Raw genomic sequence first — 12500 nt, forward strand, 5'->3', positions numbered from 1 at the left:
GTTTGTTTATTTATACTCAATGACGTGAAGTTAAGAGGACATTCATTGTGATGTAATTATATGAAATAAAAAAAAACCTTACAAAATAAATGGAAATTAATAAAGTTCATAATTTAGATCATTTCAATTAATTCAAACTAATCATTTGTAACAATGAATAACATATGTACATACCGTAAGTGTATCTACCGTGTATTTCTATCTGTGTATGTGTATATAATAGCCTGTTTTCCCGCCATCACGACCACATTTCTGTGAGCAGGGAGGGGGACAGGAGAGTGAGCGCTTGACCACTTACAGCACAAGTTGAGCCGCAGAGAATGGAAAGTGCTTGCACCAGCGAGTAAGCGACTCAAAAAACTTCGCTAAGTTTCTCGCCTTCCCTCCTTCCCTCCTTCCTTCCCGACTTCCTCTCTCCTCTCCTCTCCTCTCCTCCCCTCCTCTCTTCTCTTCTCTGCTCCCCTCTCCTCTTCACCCTCCTTCCTCCTCCTCCTCCTCTTCCTCTTCGCCACTCGCTCCTCTATTTTCTCCCTTGAAAATTCTCTGAGAAGATTATCTGCAGGTAAGCTTGTTACCAGACCCCTCTGCATCAGCAGCTCTCTGCCTGCATTGACCACTGAGGGTGTGTGTGTGTGCGTATGTGTGTGTGCGTGTGCATGTGTGTGTGTGTGTGCGTGTGCGTGTGCGTGTGTGTGTGTGTGTGCGTGTGCGTGTGCGTGTGCGTGTGCGTGTGCGTGTGTGTGTGTGTGTGTGCGTGTGTGTGTGTGTGTAGAAACTGGGAGAGAGAGAGAGAGAGAGAGAGAGAGAGAGAGAGAGAGAGAGAGAGAGAGAGAGAGAGAGAGAGAGAGAGAGAGAGAATAGGGTGTGTGTGGAGAAACAGGGAGGGGCAGGTCACAGAGGGGGGGTGAGAGGGAGGGGGGGGGGGGGAGAGGGGAAGAGGAGAGAGGAGGGGGGAGGTGGGGGAGGGGGGGGACCATGGCGGCTAGCCACTCGCTGATAACGCGGCGTGACGACATCATAAGATGCCGTAAATGACTCCTCTAGCTCACGGAGAGGATGACGCTCGGGGGGAGGGACACAAAGACCCCCCCACCCATAGCCAACATCACCACCACCACCACATCCCTTCCACTACTACCAGCACCATGTGCAAAGCTGCCTTGCCTTACCGCCCCCCAATATCCACCAAGGCCTCCCTCTACCCCTTTCTCTCCTCTCTCTGCACTCTTTCTCGCTCTCGCTCTCGCTCCCTCTCTCTCACAGCACTTATACACATACACACAGACAGACAGACAAGCTATTTTCAGCAGCTACCTGAAGAAACCTTTCGCCATGGCCAAAATGAGCCCAAATGGATTGCCAACGCTCCGTAGCGCTACACTCCTGCTACCTCCACATTACTGGATGTGACAGGGGACTGATAGCAGGAAGTTTAGCAGCCACCAGACAGCCAGGGGAGGGAGACTGGAGGCCTCTCTGAGTTTAGAAAATGTTGTCCGCACTGCTGTCTAAGTTTAGTAGTTTAGACACAATAATATCACAGTGGTGTCTACATTTGCGTGGCCAGAGCAACAATAATTTGTTCTTAAAAAATTATAATCTTGGAATTGTTGTAACACTGATTATGGGCTAGACCCGAAACGTTTGCTACCCACTTTTGTTTTTGGTTTCTCTTCATTTTCAGCTTTTAATACAGTTTCACTGATCAGCATCCAGCTCCTTTGTGTGACTCCTTGTTTCTCCCTAATAATTTAATCTTGAAATGAAATAATTGAATATTGCCTGTATATCAATGCAATCACAAAATGTTTTTGGTTGGCTTTATTGTCTTTGTCTTCAACATATTATTATTAGAATTGTATGGGTACATACGGTTACTCCAGATAATAGCTTCAAATTATATATGTCAAACTACTAAATAAATGTGTTTTTGAATATCATATAAATGAGATTTTAAATGTTGTGTACTCTCAAGCAGCACAACTAGTATGTGACAAATGAATGATGTTAAGGCCTGACTCTTGGGCTGCCGGCTGTCACTAAGTACACATGGCCCACATTGAGGAGTAACTGGAGGGTGAGACCACACAGATCTGACAGAAGCTGCATCTCAGGCTGAGGAGGAAATGTCAGGAACGACAGAGTGGAGGAAACTAAAACAAACATAGAGTTGAGTTGAGCCGAGCCAGTCAGACTCTCGGGAGAAGAACAGTACAGGCAGGACTGGAAAGAACAGGTCTCATATCCCAAGAGGCGCGCGCACACAGACACACGTACACACCCGTATGCACGTACACACACCCGTATGCACGCACGCACACACGCGCGCGCACGCACGCACGCACGCAAGCACGCACACACGCACGCACACACGCGCACACACGCACACACACACACACACGCACGATCACCTGTAGAAAGAGAAAGCCAGTGAAAAAGATTGGGATAAAGAGAAGACAGAGCCACAGAGGGACAGGCAGAGAAAACACACCGTAGTCCACAATGAGGCCATGATATGTCTTATATGCCAGAGAGTGAGGGTAAAGCTATTTGGTTGATGCCATGTAAACAAATATTTTTTTTTATTTCTTAACCCCTTTCTGTCATGTGAAGTCTCGATTCAAAATGGAGTCTTCATCTAGACTGAAGAGCTAAAGGCATAATACACCAAGGAAATGCTTTCAAAGTGCAGTGAGCATTAACAATGGCATCTAAATTATCAGTAAATGTAAATGGTAAATATAGGCCCTACTTTCAATATTTGATAGTTCATGAATTGTAAAAGAAGCAATAATCACACATGTATTATACACATTTATAATACAATAGAAGTTCTGACCTAATAATATACATACTTTTCCCTAAGTGTGCCTGCAGGCAGATTGGTGTTTTGACACCCCCTTTTTATCGGAGAGCCAGGTGTTGCCACCAACTTGGCTAGCAGAAAGGTGCGCTGCTATTTCTCCTCGCTGCTCACTTGCTCACGCAGCCTACATGTGTCACCGTCAGCAGATGTGGGATTTTTTTTTTTTTTAATTTCACATAAACGCTGACTTCAGACTTTAAAAGTGATTGTCAACATCTCATCATCTTGACATTTGTTCAGTTAAAAAGTTCCAAGAAAGTGACTATTATTTCCCGCGTTAATTGGGGTAGGGGCCAAGGGCCCTCCCAGAGAGAGTTGTTTGTCCCGGGGACCAGGCATTGTGTTTGCTGGTACTGCACAAAAAAACACGAGTTTACTCCAAAACTGCCTTTTCACCGCTTGATGAAACACAACTGCAACACAGCTCTTGTTTCTTACACCTGTTCCAGAACCTTCTAGAATATTAATGATGGAGGAATAAACTGTTGGCCTCCAGACAATACTTTTCTTTTTTTATTAATCTTTGAACATGGTGAAACATGATTTGTGATCATACTGGGAAGATTCAATGACGCTATGATGTAATATAATGCAATAGAGGCTTAACTTTAGAGAGAGGCGTTTTACACCTGAGGTTTTACATGCTGGTTTGCATTTCCATCAAGCAATATCGGAACCACTAAAATATTGTAATGATCAACATTTTATCTGTAAAACATGTACAAAACTGCTTTGGTTTTCAGGCAGAGGGAGATACTTTTTGTAAAGGCAAATGTTTATGAACATCAATTAGTTTTATCATTTCTTCTCTCGAGGTCTACGTATAGTTCATAAGGTCCATAGCCAATATCTGCTGTTATGAGCACCACCAGAGAAGACCTACTGACCCCAAAGGGTATAGTCCTAGACTGGTCCCGCCAAACCAGGCAAATAAAGACCAATGTTGTAGAGCCATTCTTAGTGTGACAGCATTGTTCATTCATTGTATTTGTCAGCACGCCAAAAGGAGAAGGATATACAATATGCACAGTGTAGTTTTCGAAGCATCCTACTGTGTCCTGCTCTTCTGAGACAGGAGGGTGGAGGAGAGGAAAAGAGATGATTTATAGTGGAGGTGGAGCAAGAGAGAAAGTTCAGCTGCATTCACAGACTTCATCACACGCACGTACACACACACACACACGCACGCACGCACACACACGCACTCAAGCACGCATGCACAGATTATGCAGGATCATCTTTATAAATTTCTAACATCTTATTATCTTCCTGAAAGACCTTTAGTACACCCTTTCACAAGTTTAATCTTTTTATCGGGGGTGAAAGTAGATGGGTGCGCAGACTGCGCACAGGTGCGTAGCACGGCATAACATTTACAGCTGTTGTGCAGTATCGGTAAGAGAATAGGTTTAATGCTAGCCAAAAACCCACATTTGAAAAAAGTGAAGTCTGCTATTTACATTACATTACATTACATTTCATTACACTTAGCTGATGCTTTCAAAGCAACATACAGTTATTATTTTTCAGGGTATTGGTTACAGTCCCTGGAGCAATGTGGGGTTAGGTGCCTTGCTCAAGGGCACTTCAGTCATGGATGGAGATGTAGGGAGAGGTCAGGGGGGGATACGACCCTGCAACCCCTAGATTGAAAGACCAATTATCTAACCACTAGGCCACAGCCACAGCTTTCTATTTCAGTAGAAAACATATACAACCATACTATGCCATTTGAGACAAGTGTCCCCCTATGAAGAGACACTAGAAATAGTCATGCAGCGATATAGATCTGAAGTGCATTGTTTTTGTTTTTTTGTTTATTGTTAGTTTGCATGTGTGTGTGTGTGTGGGGTGTATGGTAAGAAACGAAAACTACTTTCACCCCTGCTTTTTCTTCACTCTTTTTCTGGCCACTCTTACTTACCTCCTATCATTGCATTCAGTTCTCTCTCTCTCTCTCTCTCTCTCTCTCTCTCTCTCTCTCTCTCTCTCTCTCTCCGTCTCTCTCTCCGTCTCTCTCTCTCTGCCTCTCTCCATAGCTTGCTGAATGAAAGGGGTGGAGACGTCAAATCTGATTAGCCATTCTCTGCATCTCAATTAGTGCAAATGATGCACTACACGAAAATTATCATCTAGATGATATTAGCAGACGCCGGCTAAATGAATCACGGGGAGGCTTGCCCGTTCCCCCCTGTCTGTCTGTCCACATCACATGAAGGCTGTACGAAGGCCTGCACCCCCCAGATGAGAGGCCAACACTTTGGGCTCCATAAATATGGTTCCCATGCAAAGCTTTTACATATTACATGAATGCAGAGGACTGTTAGAGGACTTGTGAAGGAAGTGGTGGTGGTGTACAGGCGTACAATGAAGTTAGGTGAATCAAGGACAACAGCACAAAGGAAGAAGGGTTTTGGGATTTGGCTTTTTGGCTGACTCAATAAAATTTCATCGTGCTATGAAAGCCAGAAAAATATTTCACATATAATTACCACCATAGTATGACTGAAGAAGACTATTTACGGTAAAGACCATTACTGTCTTTGTTTATTTCATCACTATATTTAGTTGGGAATAGAGCAATAGACAAATAGACAATAAATTAGAAGTTTGATTATGTAGATGATTATGAAGCAGTTAATACCTTTTACATCAGTCATTTGTATAGTTTTGCTGAATGGCGTTGGTTTTCTCCTTGTGGCATAAGTTGCATTTCTACATTGGACCGAACTGTCTGTCACTATACATGTGAATACACCAATTATCTCGCGCGCGCACACACACACACACACACACACACACACACACACACACACACACACACACACACACACACACACACACACACACACACACACACACACACACACACACACACACACACACACACACACACACACACACACACACACACACACACACACACACACACACACACACACACACACACACACACACACACACACACACACACATACCCCATATCTCTGAGTGAGTGGTGTACGTACTGTATGTATGGACGAGAGCAGGAGTGCTGCTGGGAGGTTTAGTGTGCGTGTGAGCCGTGTTCATTTGGACTCGGCAGTGAGCGGTACTGTGCTGTGCTGCGATGCTCTGCTCTGCTCTGCTCTCCTATACACCGCAATGCGATGCTGCTACTGCTGCTGCTGTGGGTGCGAGGGGGATTATGTGCGGGGAGTGTGGCGGGGTAAGCTAGCCTTTTATCTCATTCAAACATGCTGCTAATTCAGCAGAGCCAGGCCTGGCACGCGGGCCACCTCCACTGCCACCGCCACCACAGCCACCGCCACTGTATCGGTATCAGCGCTCAGCTCCCTACCCGCCGTGAATAAAACCTCCCCTTCTAATCCCCAATCAACGACCCTGACACCCTCTCCCCATGCAGCGCGCCGCCATACCACCTGCCGACCAGCGGGATGGGGGTGGAGGATGGAGGAGAGAGTGGAGGTGAAGGGGTGGGGGTGGGGGTGGAGGAGAGAGAGGAGAGGTGGAGGTGAGGAGAGAGGAGAGAAGAGACGGGAAGAGGAGGAAGGAGGGATGTGTGTGTGTGTGTGTGGGGGGTAGCTGGTGCGAGACACTCAGAGACAGAGCTGGGAGTGGGGTGAGGGGGGATAAGGGCGTGAGGCTGTGGGGTGGGGAGTGGGGGTTGATGGGGATCGGGGGTGAGCATTTGGGGGGGTGCGAGTCGGGGTAAGTGGCTGTGGTTTGATGAATGGGGGTGTTGTGGGGGTGGTGGTGGTGGGGCGGGGGAGGTTGAGCAGTTGGGGGTATTGAGAAAGAGGAGAGGGATTGAGCGCTGCTGGTTACTGGTGTCACTCAGTGTGAATGAAGACTTAGCAGACTGAAGATTGAAATCTGTCATTTTCTGTTTGTGGTATATCCTTCTGCAGCGCTCTGAGCCGCAGCCAGATAGACTCGCGCACGCCGGCCCTCCTCCGGAGTAAAATAAATGGAGTGAATCAGATTAAGTCTCTGGAATAAGCAGACTATTACTGTACCTATGGGTAAAGTAATTATCCTACACACTTCATGTCTGCTACAACTGCCAGAAGGAAGAAGAAAAAAAAAACTGAACAATTTCCTCATTATATCATTCACAAATGTGTTGAGCAAGCTAAATGATTACTGTAACACCGGTTTAATTTAAGCCCACAGCATAATAAAGGATGTCTAATAGCCCACATGCTCAATGTAGAAAAGGCTTCAGTGACTCACCAGAGTGATGAGGATTCAGTGGTGATGATGAATGGATTGAGCTTCATATTTACAGTACCGTGCAGAATGTAATCCTTTTGCAGAGCACTCTCATCACTGTTAATGCATTGCAAGTACTTGTCACTGAAACCGAATAAACACTCCTCTTTGCTGGAGGATAAATACCCATCACAAAGAGATTTGAATAAATACTCATATAATATGATGTGAATAATATACCTAAATTAGGCCTACCATAGATCAAATAAAGAGTAAAAAATATATAGAGTGTTAATTCAACACCGAGAGTACTCTAGGACCAAATGCACTCTAAAAGATGTTAGATCTACTCTGCAAATTGAATGAAATCTGCATGTTTTGTGTATTCACAGTATCAATGGAACTCAGAGTCCTCTCATGGGGAGAAGTAAGATGAATCACTGGCGGTGAACAAAGACTTATCACTGCAAAGACAATAAAGATTCATCATTTGAACACATTCACAAAAACCCAGTTGAGAACATTCACTAAATTCAAATAGACTCAACACTAATGGTGAGCGATTATAATCATCACTGGAAGAAAAAAAGAATCATCTTCACAGTTCAATAGATGCTCATCCTTCCAGCACAATTAAGACTTAGCTGGAGAGAGCAGAGGAGAATAAAGACTGTTCAATGTCGACGGAGAATCTACAAAGGAGATTAAATAACTCTCTGGGTAGTACAGATTCATCCCCCCCTGAGCAATGCAGACTTGTTGCTGTACAAGCGTATCATTGCATATCAATAAATACCTTAATTTGACTTGCTATTGTGTACAAAATGAATTGGCAACGTAAAAAAATAAAGATTTGTTTGGCAGATGAAACACAGTTTATCCAAATATCAATAGTGGAACATGATGAATGGGTGAAACTCTTCTTCAACCTTGTGCTGGTGGATGTAATCTTACAACACAGCGCGGAGCTTCATCAACTTCTGGGTTTGCTCTTCCACCCTCCAGGCTACTATGTTGACGCTAGAACAGTAGTTTTCAAGGTGGGGGCCGGGGACCCCTGGGGGGCCTCGAGGGGGTGCTAGGGAGGCCGCGGGAAGTTGGTAGGAAATTATTAAATAAATAATTGAAGAAATTGAAAAACTAATGTACACCAAAATAAACAAAAAAACGATCTTAACAATATTCCCATTAGTTACTTTTATATATCCTAGTGGGGCACTGACTCACCGGGCTAGACTATGGTTGCGAAAGGGGTGCTCAGGAAAAGTAGTGCGGCAAGTGCAGTGGAATCTACTGGTGTATGGGGGGCCTTGGCACGGTCAAGTTTAGGAACCCCGTTGCAAGAACACTCGGAGGAATGAAGACTCTCTCCATTCTGCTCCCCCTCTCTGCACACAGTCAAGTATACAATGGTAATTCAACACATATACAGTACAGCCGAGGGGCAAATTTAACCCTTTCATGCTTAGGTGCTGTAATAACCTTTTTTGTTTCACCAACATGGTAATGACCATATCTTAAGATACATGTCACTTTGTAGTGTTACTTAAGATTCTCAGTCATGTTATAGCAATGGAGTTATGACATAGTTAAGCTTTTATAGGAAATAGTGAATGGGATCGCACACGCACACACACACAAACACACGCACACATGACACACACACGACACACACATGACACACACACACACACACACACACACACACACACACACACACACACACACACACACACACACACACACACACACACACACACACACACACACACACACACACACACACACACACACACACACACACACACACACACACACACACACACACACACTCATTACCAGTGAGAGCAGAAGGCCCTCATTGCAGTAACTCTGCCCGCCCGCCTGGTCATAGACCCATAGCCGTGACTGCAGCGTCATCACTACTGAAAGGAAAACAGACGGATCGTTCTGTCCTCTTCACTACTGTATACGTTACGTCCTCCAGCGAGAGGGAAGAGGAAGAGGAAGAGAAGCGAACACCACAGATTAATCACCGAAGAATCCCCACTCATCACGCGCCGAACCTCTGACTCATCACTGTAAAAAAGAATACCGACACATCACTGTACTGTAGAGAGAGACGGGGGGAAAATGACTAACTACAGAATACAGCCTCATCACAAAACACAAGACTCATCAAGAAGTGGACATATCACTATAGGAGAAGACTAATAAAACAGACAACTAATGGCTGCGGGGTGGGAAAAAAGGCTTTATCAATGCAGAATATGGAATTTTACAAGAGGAAGCATTGTAGGGGCATGCTGTTCTTACAGATTTATCTTTTGTTAGAGAAGGATGATAAAATTAAAGGGTTTCTAAAAATGTCTAGGGTCACCTCCAATGTCTATAGGAGCACTGTCGGATATCTAAACAAATACTGTAGGATATTCTAAGACAACATAGGTTAAAAAAACAGGTGCAGGAAGAAAGTCAACCTATAACATATTGACTCGGTAAACTCTCTGTCAAGACTGCTTGACAAACATAGGCACCTGTACAAACACACACGCACGCACGCACGCAGGCAGGCACGCAAACACACACACACACACACACACACACACACACACACACACACACACACACACACACACACACACACACACACACACACACACACACACACACACACACACACACACACACACACACACACACACACACACACACACACACACACACACACACACAGTTGTGAGGTTGGGAGGTCTAATGAGTTGGCGTGCACCGCGGGGGCTGCTTAAAGCCTGATTTTTAGGAGCCATTTCAATTAGGCCTGAAGTCCCCTGCCACCCCCACAACCCCATCCCTCTGCACCTCTGCACCCATGCGTGCTGTCATAAACACACATGGCATGCCGCTGCCTCTGTCGACGCCCCCAGGGGTAATTAGGGATGAGCCTGCTGCCTACTGTACTGTACGGTACTGTGCTGTGGAGACAGAGAGAGATGCCCCACGCAGCCGGGAGCGGCTAATTATTTACACCAAACACACGCCTAATCACCTCCAGCTCTCACACACACACGGACCCACGCATGCACGCACACACACACGAACACACACACACACACACACACACACACACACACACACACACACACACACACACACACACACACACACACACACACACACACACACACACACACACGCAAGCAGGGACAAATGCACACACACACACTCAGGCAGGTACAAATGTTCGCACACACACACACACGCACACACACACACACACACACACACACACACACACACACACACACACACACACACACACACACACACACGCACACACAGAGACACACACACACTTAGGCAGGTACAAATGGCAGGTACAAATGTGCGCACAAATGGGCGCACACACTCACGCACACACACACACGCGCGCACACACAAACACACAAACACACACACACACACACACAGACACAGACACACACACACACACACACACACACACACACACACACACACACACACACACACACACACACACACACACACACACACACACACACACACACACACACACACACACAGAACCATGCATACACAGAAACACACGTACACACAAAACTATACCTAAGCTCCGTCAATGAGAAGGTGCGGGAAGTCAGGGAAAAGAGGGAAAGAGTTTTACTGTGGGAGTGATACCGGTATGTTTCCACCTTCTGCATGCTTAAAAATCAGTTTACAGCAATTACAGCTCCATCCCATTGAGGTGCTGGTTACACTTATGCAGATATTTTTAAATGCGGGTATTTTTTTTTTTTAACCATTTACATACACTCTAAGAAAATTTCCCTGCAAAATAACGGCAGTTACTGGCAATTATATTTACCTGTAATTCTACTGTTATTTCACACCAAAAATCAAATACAGCTCATTGCTGTTTAATGTATCACAGTATATAACATTTTTCAGCAGCAATTGAACTGTTAAATAACAGTACTCTACAGAACGTTCACAGTATTAGTATTGTTAAACTAAAAGTGCTCTACAATATTTATGCAGTAGTATAAGTAAAATAACAGTACATTTCAGTTAAAAAGTTGAATTGTACTGTGTGATGACAGGCAAATACTGGGTCATAGTTGTATTCATGAATATGGCCATGGCAACTTCCCACCCCACCCATCATTCTCCATAACTGTGGTACCCTGGCCATGTTACCACCCCACCCTCCCATCGTTCACCATGACTGGAATGCCTTGAGCATGATACTATGGCGCTATGCTGTATTGAGAAAATGGTTTGCGGTGGTCCTTTGAAAGTGTGGGCATGAATAAAATTTCAGAGTACGCAGTGCTATGTTACAATGATAGTGTGCAAGGTGTGCTTTTTACTGTATCTCTTGATGAGCCAATGATGAATAAAGCATTGGTCAGTCTTTAAAAAAATATTTTGCACCAAGTAGCACAGCAAACAAGCAGCACTACAAGCTAGCTCTGCCACAAATGATGCCACATACAGCAAGCTTTCACAAAGAGGAAAGTGCAAGCATGTAAGCAAGCTTGTAGGCAAGCTTGTAGGCAAACAAGTGCTATGCTGTGCCATGCAGGCCAGCCAGCAGGCAGGCAAGCAACTGAAGTGTTGATAGTCCAGATTTATATACAGGTGCAAGAGTACCATGTGACCAGAGTCATCAGGCCCTTGGCAGGTGACGCCCGTAATTGAATAATGGCATAACAGCCCTACTCAGGTGAGGCCAGGCACTGATTAGCAGATTGGTTTAGATGGGGCTGCTTGTTGCAAGAGTGTTACAAGTTCAAATGTTAAAATGTTTCAGCCATTCACACTTTCATCACTATCAAAATGCATGTGCTACTCACACTTTGCTGCATCAAGCACTTTTTAAGTATTGTAGTTTCCTTAGAAATTGTTTCATCATGCTTGATAGTATCAGATAATCTTTAACCAGTCAGAATGACTTCAGTTCTTCAGGTGGTATTGAAGTTTGATGGTGATCACGGACAAGTGGAGGATGAATGGGTTTCAATGGTGCTGCCTAAAATAACTTGTTATTTTCTAGAGATGCACCAAATCCGGTTCCGGTTCCGGATCCGTCAGGATAATAGAGTTTTTCACAGGGTCCGGGTCCGGCAGGATCTTAAGCAGTGGATCCGGTATCCGGCATGTTACCTAAAAATCAGGGTCTGGTGCATGTCTAGCCTAGGCTTTTCAGTCTTTCACAACCCCAATCACTGCATGGAGTGAAATCCCTTTGGAAGCGGCTATTGCAGGCAGTGTGGCGATAAGCCAATGAGTCTAAAAAATAGTTTGCGCCAACGTAATAAAAAGGGCCCACGTGTGCGAGTAGACTATATGTTTCAACCCTTTTGTAGGATCAGGTATCCGGTTCCGGATCCGGCAG

The sequence above is a fragment of the Engraulis encrasicolus genome, chromosome 6 (assembly GCF_034702125.1).
Source record: "Engraulis encrasicolus isolate BLACKSEA-1 chromosome 6, IST_EnEncr_1.0, whole genome shotgun sequence".
Lineage (NCBI taxonomy): Eukaryota > Metazoa > Chordata > Actinopteri > Clupeiformes > Engraulidae > Engraulis > Engraulis encrasicolus.